Source organism: Bombus impatiens, unplaced genomic scaffold (genome assembly GCF_000188095.3).
Source record: "Bombus impatiens unplaced genomic scaffold, BIMP_2.2 scf_2222, whole genome shotgun sequence".
Classification (NCBI taxonomy): Eukaryota; Metazoa; Arthropoda; class Insecta; order Hymenoptera; family Apidae; genus Bombus; species Bombus impatiens.
The window spans coordinates 723,615-736,129 of record NT_178641.1 but is presented as its reverse complement, the minus strand read 5'-3'; the positions used below and the strand labels follow the sequence as shown (position 1 = coordinate 736,129).

General features: G+C 40.1%; 1 protein-coding gene across 5 annotated transcripts in view; it reads left to right on the top strand.

Moving 5' to 3' along the window:
• Nucleotides 1-12,515, top strand: part of LOC100748507 (putative polypeptide N-acetylgalactosaminyltransferase 9) — a 299,103-nt gene that overhangs the window by 177,400 nt on the left and 109,188 nt on the right. For all 5 annotated transcript variants that reach the window (XM_033324345.1, XM_012393134.3, XM_003494457.4 and 2 more), the window contains one exon: nucleotides 5,078-5,175. The gene's annotated coding sequence lies outside the window, so the exon portion shown is untranslated. The remainder of the gene's footprint in view (nucleotides 1-5,077; nucleotides 5,176-12,515) is intronic.

Here is a 12,515-nt window from a genome sequence, read left to right as displayed (position 1 = left end):
CCCCCCCTTATTCCTCTCCCACCTTTAAAAAGTCACAGTCAAGATTTCTCCATCGGGCAAAGTACCGATGAACTCGCAAATAGTATTAGCGAAATCACTTGGAAAGAGCGCGGAAGGGGATTTTCCACGGTCGATCTCTTTCGTTCGAGGTTTCTGTCGGAACGAATTCGAACGTTTGTAGCAGACTCGTCGGCTCTCGACTTTTAGAGCCTAGCTATGGATCGAGGCCAATAAAATGCAGATAGTTAATCCTTAGCTTTCACCTTTGCCCTTTCATGCCTGAGTTTCTCGATCGAAATTTATCTGAAAACGTCTCCGAATGGACACGGAAAAGCTGGAGAAGGGAAAAAGCTAGGCTGTACACCGTTAGCGCGGAAACGGTTTGGCGGATCGAGGGTCGGCCACCGAATACAACGACTGCCGGTTCCGCCGTTAATCGGTTTGATTCGCAGCGATGAATGCGCCGCAGCGACAAATTGCTAGGATCACGTTCGAACGCCGTCACGCTCCGCAAAATCCGCTTTGAAACGCGCGCCCGCGATCCACGAGGCAAAAGAGAATTGCGGTGTATCAGGTTGAAAGGAAGAGTGAGAAGCGTTCAGGTTTAAAAAAAAACCATACAGAGCGGCGAGACGGGGGAGAAAAATCGACAAACAACCGCGTGACATCGATGCCGCGGAATTCGACTCATTTTTGACAAACTATTTTGCCTCGCTATTTCTCTCGCCGTCCTTTTTTTCATTGTCTTTTCTCTCGTCTTTCTTGCTTCTGTCCCCTTTTCTATTTTTTTTTTTTTTTTTTGTATTTTTTCTGATTTGGGATTGTTTGGCCGAAGCGTTGGAGTGGGACCTTTTCTCCGTGTTCGTAATTACAACTGCAACTATCGTGGGTTTGTATGCCGCAGTTTGAGCGAATTGGATTTTTTCCGTGTATTTAAATAAATGAAAAAAAGAAAAAAAAAACGTTCTGGATGAATAAAAATTTTGCGTATAATGGAAGAAAACTGATAAAATTGATAATAGGATTTAGCTTCCAAATAAATACTTGCTTTTTGCATTTTTAATTCGAAGGGTTTCAAGAAAATTATGCGAAGTTCGATAATTGTATATTCCCTTGTAATATTCGACACTGTGTAATTTCTTTTATCTCTCGGATCGCATTCTCTAGAATCGTCCGTATCGTACTCGCGTCTCCACTGAAAACCCAAAATATCCGATAGACCTGAAAATTCACTTTTGGATACATTTCACCGCGATGCCGCGCGTTTACTAGACAGTTCTCGAGCAAAAAGAATCATAATGGAAAATGAAGAATTTTTTATTTTACGCGGCTTGTCTAGCGCGCGCACAAAGCCTTATAGTTCCCCTTTGAAATTTCACATGCGACTTCTCTCCACGTGCAAAAGAGACGCCGGTAAAAAAAGTATGGCCCGCGTATGTGTAATTCAGTCGCAACGAATGCTTGTAACGATTCCAAGAGCCGGATAGAATAACCGGCCTCGTTTCTGTGTTACTTCATGCGCGAACACCGTGTAATACGACACCACGCTGTTTTAAGAAGTTGTGTTTTCCAAGGACCATTTTCTTGCTTGGTACACCGGTTGTTCGTTGTTCGCATTAACGGCTATAACGCTATCGCTTACAGACGCATTAACGTAGCGGCATTGTTCGGTGAATCCGTAGGTTTCTTCGTTTCTTCGCGTGTTTTCAAGCTCCTCCGTGCTGTCTTGGGATTTTTATCGGTCTACAGCGATCTTCGAAAGCGTTGGTCTTTCTTGAAAGCTTTTGGGAAAGGAAACTTTGGGAATCGCGGGGAGAAAGTTAAGACGCGAGACGTCTCGGATTTCCAAGTTTTCGGATTTTTCAACGAATCACTTCTAAGGAATTGTTTTTTCTTTTTCTGCAACACGTGATTTTTTTAGACTCTAACATTTTCTTCTTCTTTTTACAAAGAACCTCTATCGTTTGTGTTGGATCTATTCTGGTTTCCGTAATACTCGCGGTAGAAGTAATGAAAACTGATGGTAGTTTAAAATTTCGAACGTATTTTCATTTGAATGAACTGGTTAAATTAAGAGATCGTGGCCTTTTCATTTTTAATTATCAAAGATTACGTCTGTTTCACTGTTTTCATTAATTGTGCAAACGTCGCTGAGATATCAATTTCATTTGCTCGGAGACAATTACTAATGTATAGAATTTCGTGGTATCATATTTTATGGAACGTAGACTGATCGGTTCTACAGATACATTTTTTATGTCAAATGAATTCGGTTGCAACAGTTATACTCCAGTTTCCTTGAATAATTTATTTTACACATAGTACAAAGAAACAAATATTGGATTGGTATCTAACAAAACTATTCTCTCTTTCGGTCAAATTTTGATACATTCGATACTCCATACAGAATTTTCACAGGTTCAACAGTTTTTTATTTCGTAGTAAGCGAACAAAGAGATTTGTTATAGATATTCAGGTTCGTATTAATTTTTTTTTAGCAAAAAAATTCTATTTAAAAATGCTGGATAAATACGCGTAATGAAATTTACGAAACAGAGTGGGATTTAGGAACTGATAATTTATATTTGGTCGAATGTAGATCGATCTTCGTAAAGAGCGAAATTTACATCGTCATTAGAAGCCATGACACGTTATAATTAGCATTTCTCTTCGTCTCGGCGCGAAGAACAAAAACCAAACACGTGATTTCGCGTTCACGACTTACCTTCACTTTCTAACTTATTGCTCGCCTTCTATCTGCTAATTTACATACTTCTCGCGTTACACCAACACGGTACATCGTCGTTGCATCCCAGCGAGCTTTAGTGCATTAGCAACGCAATGGAGAAAGGAGAACCGTTCTCGTTTCCGCCTTGTTATGACGCTGAACACGGGCTCGCCTCTCCAATACGACGCCGCGATCGTTTCCTTCCAGTCGAGTATCTCTTGTGCCACTTTTATCGCCGAACATTCGACTACTTGAACTACTTGAACTAACGTAAGGTGTTCGGTTTGCCAGAAAGGTTACCATATCCCTCCAGTTCAGAAACCTCGGCAACCTTATCTCTTTTACAATAATTTATTACAATATGACTCAAAATTACCTTTTGGAAATACCAAGTTCGTAACATGTCAAAAATAGCCTTCCAGGCGATCGTCGTGCTGTAAGCTTTTCCGACGAAAGCCTCGCATAGTTGTTTGAACGATATATTTCGAAGGTAAAAAGAATATATTGCAATACTAAACAAAATACGTAAGATTAAGTATATGTATATGTAATAATCTAGTTGTAACGAAAGTATGAACGCGAAAGAGACTATAAGTCGTGTCTTCATCGAGAATGTGCCCTCTGGTCGTATCTCTGCCCTCTGCCAATACTGTAATCACCCTGAATCTCGGCCAATTACTCAAAACTCGCGTCTCGCATCGACATTCACCTCGTCGCTGCTATTTCCTCTCCTTTCCTGCGATCGAACAGTTTGCATCGGCGTGAAATTATAAGCGAGCTCATGCACATGCATTGTACACGATGCCACGCGAAACTGCCGTTACGTTGGTCGTACTCGAAGGATGAGACTCGGTTGTTCCATTCTTCGTTACACGAGCGAAGAAACTGTAGAAACGTGGTGCACTGGACGAAATCAAGAAGGTCACGCCGCTAGGCGGAATTACTTCCGTACGATCATAATTCCCGTAGACGTACGTACATCCTCTTTCTCTCATCACCCTTTCTCCTCGTCCTATGGCTTTCACGTTGTTACACCGCGAAGCTCGGTCAGAGTTTCGGGTTTTCACTGGCTTCGTCGTCCAACGACGTTTAATATCCGTACGCTGGATTCAAAAGCCTCTTTTCCGGCAGCTGAGCAGCAGACGCCATTGTTCAGCCACGCTCGACCTAAAGTCCCTTTTCCCCCGTGAGAGAGTTATTTATACGCTTAAAAATTAATCCGTCACGTTAAAAGTCGTGCTTTCGTTTACAGGGCTGCTTTCTCGCGATCTAGGCTAGTCGGCTACGTGGCTGCTGCGTGTTATTTTCGGGGATGAATTGGGTTCCGTCGTTGAGCTTTTCTTAAGGAATCGAGGGCGAATAGAGTGCCTGGAATAGTGTACCTAGCTTGTTTGCTAGCTTGTCGCTGTTTTCGTACACAAAATTTGTTTTACGTACACGCGCACCAAGCGGAGGTAGTTTCGTGCATCGTCGACAACTCCAAGGTCCTTTTATCGTAACATAGGCTGCAGTAAACTTTTAAGAAAATGATTCGTAGTATAAACGGAACTTGATAAAAATGATGAAAATTGGTTCTCCGAAATGTGGCGATGAGCATCGACAAATCATAGAAAGAAAAATATCGTAGGACAACAAAAAACTGTTTCTTTCTTTTGTATACGCGTTTAACGTTGCTTCAGCAGCGCGGGCGATTAGCAACGTAGCACAGTTAACAGTCTACAGTTTCAGATACAGCGTTGTAGATCCGAGGAATTGAAAAAGCTTCGGTAGACTTTGGATAGAACCCAACGATTTGGTTATATCGTTAGGCAGTTTAGGGATTTTGAAACGAAAAATTGTCCACGTGCCTGAAACAAATTCTCTGTATTTATGCAGTTCTTTTGTCGAGAATCGTTATTGGAATGGGGAAGTAGTAAAGTGTTCGTGCGTAGCATAAACGATCGCCATTCAAGATTAAACGTACATGCTCGCGAACGCAAGATTACAGGATATTGCTGCGTATTCCGTAGGCGAGTTACGCCGGCAGATATTTTATCTATGATAATTTATGACCGTTTAAATCTTAGAAATGAAATAGCTTTGGACGTTTTATGATTTTATCGCGCTACGAGTGTGGATAAGGATGCTTTATTTTCGGATCTAAGCGGTTCGTTTCTGACAACATCCATCTGTCGGTTGTTATAGCTACACGAATGTGTTATATTATATCCCGTGATTTATGACTGATATTATTATACATGTTTCCTTATACCATACTGTTAATTTATGGATATCATAGATTTTCTACTTAGTTAAGCATAAACAAATGTATTATATTAGTACAACGAATTGTATTTTTTGCTGTTCCAGGATAACGTGTTGTTCAGTGGGAGTTTACGAGACAATACTTTTCACTTAAGTAAGGATTTACCAACCAACCGCTGTGTGCATTTCTATAAGCAGTATCGGTGAGTGAATTTAAGTAGCAAAAGAATTATAATTCTCTTCTATTTTCCAGGCTCTTATTTTACACGCTCTTGTATTTTTCTTTTTTCGTTGAACCCATAGAAAAATAAAGGAAAACCTATGATCCGTTAATTATTCCATGATTAATCGCTAACAATTTCTTCCACTTACGTTACATCAAATAATACCAAAGTCTCGATGCATCGTTTTAATGCAAAGTATCGATACCCGCTTACTTCCAAACCATTTACCATTTCTCTCGTTTCAATGAATCAAATAATCAGTCCATTAATTCGCACGTGACCGGGTCGAGTAATGTCCATCGTGCTCGTTGGCTCCACGGCTGATAGAATCGTCCTGGCTCCCAGTAAGGAGCACGGACGGTTGAACGAAGGGGTGGCCTGATAACAAAACTCGTCTGGATGAGGGATATTAATGCTCGCGCGAAGACGGCTTTAATAAGTCCGCGACGTAATGAAAACCATTCATATAAAAGTTTCCTGCGCGAGGTGACGCTTTAATTGAACGCAGCCACGAAGAGGTCTCGGCACCCCTCCATCCCCGAGGCTTCCTCTTTCTTGTGCCGAGCTGTAACAAGATGTCAGAGATTACCCTGGCTCGCTTTCCCTCTGCCACCGCCACTCTGCCTCTTTTCCTCTTTTCGACTTTTCTTTTCCCCAACGAATCCACCGGTTTTATCTTTCTCGTAGAAGTTTCCACGCGTTCTCTCTCCCTTTTCTCTCCGTTCTTACCTTCGGGTAGGCGACTTTCATTAAAAATTTTCTGTTGGTCGAGCCGATGGAGCCGTTTCCTCTGGAACGTTTCAATTGATATCGAGCCTACCATTCAGTCGGGAACAAAGGGTAAGAGAATCGCGGCCGGGGATGGGCCGACTTCATCGGCAAAATTGGGTTTTTCTTCTTCGAACAGCCAGACCCCAGGCTATTAAAAAGGATCCTGCCTTTCAGATTGGAGGTGTAAATGCGGGTTTGATGGGAAATTGTTGATGGCCGAACAGCGACAATGAGAATGTTCGAGCGAGGCGTGCTTGCTGGTTTCAGGCTGGAAATAGGATGGCTATTATTATAGATGGCTATATATATATAGCCACGATGGTTCTTTCAATTGATCGAGAGTGCGTACAAAGTTATCGAAGATAGCTTTCTTTTTTATCCAAAGTGTGATTGCGATAGGCGTAAATTTTTCAGTGTATGTTCGAAAAAGTGACGAGATCGTTGAGGGCTTTTAAAAGCAAGTGGAACATTTATGAAACTGTCCGTTTTTAATTGCACGATTTTTTATGGGTTATTTGATAATATTCTTAAAAGTATTCTGTACTGAAAAGAACGCGAAATACCTATCCATTTTGATTTTTGGAATGGAACAAGTATTCGATAACTTTTAAAGAAATTAAGGAATGTGAAACGCTTTTTCATGAAATATTTCCACGTGTATTTCGACATATTTTTGCAAGATTAAATATTCTCTCTAACTTGACAGCTTTTTTATATTCTTGACTCGATTTGCTTGACAATTTCGACCGGTTTATGTTTCGATGTTTCTGTCAAAAGTAATCTTGGTACGTAGAGCGGAATTTAAACGCGATATTCCGCGGTAAGCGTCAGTTTTCATTTCTCGTCGACAACATTTTCGCTGTTTAATTTCAGCATGGTCAAAAGTGACGGGCTTTAAGGAACAAGAAAAATCCGCGAGACTTTTTCGCGAATATGGCCGTCTTTCGCACCACGTGATGCTTTTACTTTCTGCTTCCATCCCCTGTTTTCTTCTTGCTACGTTTCTCGTATCTTTATCAACTTTTTACGAGTATCCTCTGCCCGCTTGTTTCCATAAACGGGGTTTGCCGATTTGTTACCATTCCGGTCCTTTTCAGCGTCTTTTGTTTCCTGCTTTTTATCCTCGATTTTAGTCTTTCTTTCCTGGGAAATTTATCTAGGAAATAAATAGAAAACATCGTAAGATTCGCGCGATACATTTAATTTAAATTTAATTTATTACAACGATAATAAATATTTAAAGGGTCGTTTCGTTTGGGAAAGGTATATATTTTCTGGTTCGCGTCAATCTTAACTTGCATAAAATTATTTTATTATTATCCCGAATAAAATTCATATTTAAATACTTGATCGTATAAATGTTGACCAAAAATATGATCTAATAAATAATTGCAAAGTTGACGCAACGTTAAAATATATTTTAGAAGGTCTTCGGAAGAACGAAACATTGAACGATGCAACGAGTATCGTTTCTTCGAGTGATTTTCATGCTCAATGCTAGAAATAGTGGCCGTCGTGATAATTCTAGTAGTTTGCTGACTTGAGTTGGATAAGTTTTCACGATCGTTTCGCTGTCAACAGTTAAATACTCGAATTTGTATAAACTTGACTGGTGCATTGGTAATTATTTGCACTTTAACGCTTGCGGTGCATTCGTGTGTACATTCCGATAGTCCCCGTAATCAGTCGTATGTTTCGTCGTTGTTTCCCGTGATATGTACATGAAACGCCCACCATACGGAATATTAGTATTTGTCGACGACACGTGCTATCGCCAATAGGACATTCGGTAATTTGCGTGTCCGTGTGTGAGACGTTCGAAATTAACGAAGCATCGACTCGTGTTGATTTCTTTACTAGTGCGTCGTTTCAGAATAACGCACAACGTTCTTCACAACGTTACGTTATATTATTAATATTAATAATACAATATGTAGTAATAAAAGAAAATTTTTTTCAATCGGGATCTCGGTTTCGATAAAATTGGATTCGAAACAGACCAATCTATCAACGGGTCCTAGGTTCGATTTTTTTCGGAAACGAATCCTCAAAAGCAAAACTTTTATTCTGCGGTTATTTGTAGAGCCCTTGTTCATAGAATGCTCTCACATCTCGTTGTAGTACAGTTATACAATCTATAGTTAACAAAGTACATATATACATTTCCAAACTCGATTCTTTCGAAAACGAAACGAAAAACTTTTACTCTACACTTTCTACTTATGTTTGCTTTAAAATACCCTCGTATCCAATAGTAATACCATTATACAGTCTATAGTTACCGAAGTGCACGCGTGCTCGATGAATTTTCAAACTCAATTTCCTGCGCTACCCCCTGAAAACAGAGTTCGAATCGAAAAAAAACTTTAACCTCTTCCTTATTATTATTATATAGAATAATTTCCTTTATATCAGTCGTATAGAAATAGCTTGTATTTAAATTCGCATGCAATTATTCTCATATTATTAAAAAAAAAAAAAAAAAAAATCTGAGCGTATTTCAACCCTGAAAAAAGCTGGCTCGTGGACAGGTGGCGAAGCGTTACGCGGTTGCGTTCTCGCGGATACGTTACAAACAAAGGAGTTACCGCGAGAAATATGAAAAAGAAAAAGAAAAAAGAAAAAGGAACGAGTTGACTCCGCCGTTGCAACAAGATTAAACGCATAGTAGTCTGTATGTGCGCCTTCTTTCATCATTACCGACCAAGGGTTAATTAAATTCTTGCCATGTATTTCATTAAAACGTCGAATAACAAATGCCGACGGTTTCGAGCGTGCCCAAGCAACTTTTTACCGGTAAACGAAATTTTCTGTAACGAGAGGAAAATTTCCGCGAAGGTTTGCACACGGACAGAAGGGATGCCGTGTTACGAGGGTGACGTGACTTTCCGCCTGTTTTTTCGGACTCGGATGTTCCGTGCATCCTCAACCGTGTTTATTCGTTTAGCTTTGTCGGTTGAAACGGGTGCGAGATTTTAATCGGGCTTTCTGTAACCTCGCACGTAATTCTACTTCGTCCTTTTTAATTAGGAGAATGAAAATGGTTAATTGGGAGGTTTTCTGAGTTACCGTTACGGAAGCTCGTGTTTCGCGGAGTTAAGCTACTTCATATTTATTTTGTGAACGTTTGTGTGAAGTAATAGGGGCATAATTTAGCGCATTAGTTTACCGTAATGAATTCATCGGTCTGCTTTAGCGTACGGTGTTACATAAAGTGTATTCTAAACTACATAAAAATTACCTTTTCAGTTATTCGTTTAGTTTAGTTTATCAAATAAAGTTCCGAACTATGAGTTTTGAGAAAGATGGCATCTTTTCCAACAAACTTCTCCAAATTTACCTCGTAAAGAAACGTTCGAATTTGTATTAACCAGTTGCTGAAATGTAAAGTTTCTTAATTACCAGAGTTTAAGAAAACGTAAGAAGAGGTAATATTTCTTGTATTTGTACTGTAATTGTGGGCACTGTGAATTCCTCGTGTAACATTAACTCTTCTTAAGTTCGTTTAACTGTTGAGCCGTTTGTTGGATTTGGAATTCCATAAAGCTAAAACAGTCTCTTCTTCAAGTTTCCAAGGTTCGGTAACTTGGAACATTAATAGCTTCATTTACGAAGAATCTCCGGCTGATGAAATTGCTGTTGTCTTAAGGCTATAGTTAAATATTTGTTAATGATTAAATAGCCTCCTACGTTATTACGTTGAAAGCTCATTTGCTCGCAGTCTGAATAACGGCCAGAGATATCAGTCTATTAAAGCTTTCTCCGTTTTTACTAAAAGTAATTCAATTTTCTTAATAGCCGTTTACGTCGTGCAATACCTTCTTACGTAGAAATTAATCTATTATCATAGAGAAATGATAATAATTAGAAATATGGTATTACGAGCCTCGTACGAATAAGATTAGAAATCTAAAATATGAATTGTACACGAAGATCACAAGAAAAGAACGAGATAACGTTAATTGCTCCATGGATGTTCACGGTGTTGGTTCGCGTTATTTCCCTGTCACCATAGCCGATTGCAGTCTGGCTTATCTAAATAGTGCATCGTTCCCCCATGGACGTAGCATGGCTCCCGGAAGGGCCGTGTTTCTCCTCGCATGAAACATCATTATCGTGGCCAGGAAAATTCTCTGGTTCATATAGAATCAGTTAACATTGGCAGCCGTATTATTCTTTCGCTGCTGGCCATATATCTCGGGCCGATGTGCAGCTATGCAGAAGAGAAGGCATTCGACCGTGGTTCTCACGGCTGAAGATGTACCTTTTACCAATGGTTTTTGATGTGATTTACGTACATTTCGTTTGGTACAAAACGATCTATGAATTAGAGCAATAAGATGAATAATTTGTTACCAGCCGAAAACTGAGTACTTAAAATCAATAGTATCGATCCTTGTTTATTCTCAATTGTGGAGTACGATGTTACTCTCGCCAGAAACTAATCACAAACGGTTGAATTATGATATTATGAACGAAAGGATATATACAGGATACCAGTATAAATCAGTGTGAAATATAGTTTAGAATAATTATTATTATCGTCGTTAAAACTGAAGCGGCTTGAACAAATCTGATTGTTTGCGGTTTATACTACTTTCCCTTTCGTATCTCGTACTAGGGAATATAACATTCTTTGCTCGAAACATCCTCTCGAACGAGTTGGGAAAGTCGGTTGAGGTTTGAATCACCCTGTAGAAGACCATCCTGAAAAATTAGCTTAATTTTGAAATCTTCTCCACTGCTCCTCATGCAGGGAAGTTTGCCATTGCACACAATGATCTTCCTCCTTCTCGTATCACGTACGTATCACGTATCTCGTTTGCTTCAGTTTCGCACGAAGCATTCCATTCTTTGCACTTGAAAGAAACGCTCTATATGTAACTACGCTATCGGAAACAATCTGCGAAAACCATACTGCTGCTGCACTTCCTCCATCGAATAGTCTGTAGCAGCCCAAAAGTATCTCTCTCGTAACGAAGATTCAAGAAAATTTGGCCAAAGCAGCCGGAAACTTCTTACGAACCCCAAACGAACCATAATCTTGTTCACCATCTCCCTGTCCAACTCGTCGCGATCAAGAAATTTCCGCGAGGTTACATATTTTTCCGAAACGTTGACCGAATTTTGCGAAAAAGTTTCCCAGTAGAAATCGTCGAAGCGGCGACGTCGATGAGACGCGTTGCAACTAGGCGGAAATGGAGAAAAGTTGCGCCAACTGCAGATCCCGGTTCGTGTGCCGTTTCTGGTATCTCGTGTTTATTCGAAAAGTTTCCCAACTTTATGCAAATGCAACGCCCGACAACGCGGAGGAACGGCCACGAGGACTGGCGCGCTTCGTTACCGGGAATCGAGTCGAGTATTCCCTAACCCTTTTCTCTATCCTTGTCTCGCTTTTTCTCACTTACTCGAGGGTACACTTGCAATCTCCATTGTTTCGCGAAGGAAACAGGGGCCTGGGACGTGCTGAAACTTCTTCGGCATACTTTCCGCCGGATTAATTAATTGCCTCTTCCGCTTTACTTGCCCTGCAGTCGTTTTCAAGGGCTCTCTCAAGCTATTCGTCGACGGGGGTGAGTCGCGAATCAGCTTGGAAAAAGAACGGATCAGCCTAGACCAAGTTCGTTTTCGTTCTTTTTCTTTTACGCAAATTTTGTTCGTCTTCTTTCTGTCTCTTTCTCTCTCTCTCGTGCTCGCTCGCTCGCTCGCTCTCGTTGCTTGTTTCTTTTTCACTTGCTTCATGGAAGCAGGATGGATAACGTTTTAACTTCAACATTCGCATAATAACGTCTTACGAGAGGGAAACGCGATAAATCGCTACTCACCCCATGCTTGGGAAAAGTTTAATCGAACCGAACGATCGAAAGTATCGCGGAACTTGGATTTTCGGGTATTAACGCTTGCGTTAATTAAGCGGAAAATTGAATCGTGTCGCGTCCCAGGATAATTACGTCGGTATGAATTGCTACGAATGCCGAGGGGAATTTGTTTCCGATTGTTTGCGGAGATTTCGATTCCCAGGGCAATTTCAGAACAATTCTTTTGAAGTAGGAAGCCGGTACTTATGGGTACACTGTTCTTTGTTTGCTCGAACCGTATTTAAAACCGTGAATATTGTAGCATCGACGATCGTTGGCTTATTACACATTTATTGAATTTATTTGGCGAATATATTTTTCCGTTTTGTTGACAACGTGACTCGTTTGCAAAAATTTTATTGTGTCGTGAAGTTGTTAACGAGCTGATTTCCCGTTTACATATTTTTCGATGTCAAATTTATTTTCCAATTGTATGGATTTGAAATTTAGTTGGACCGATCGTTTTTGACGAACAAACTCTTGTTTATTAACCTTTTGTCGTTTTTACCGTTTTAAGCCATCCGAAACGTTTTAATCACGAGATTGGACGATGGAAAGAATTGTATATAAATTTTGAATCGTGAAAAATCGAAGGAAATCTTTTGACGTTCGCGTTGTCCATATTTTAACCAGAGGTCTAAAGCATTTTGTAATTGTTATTTCTGTCTACGTGTTAATTTATGAAATTGC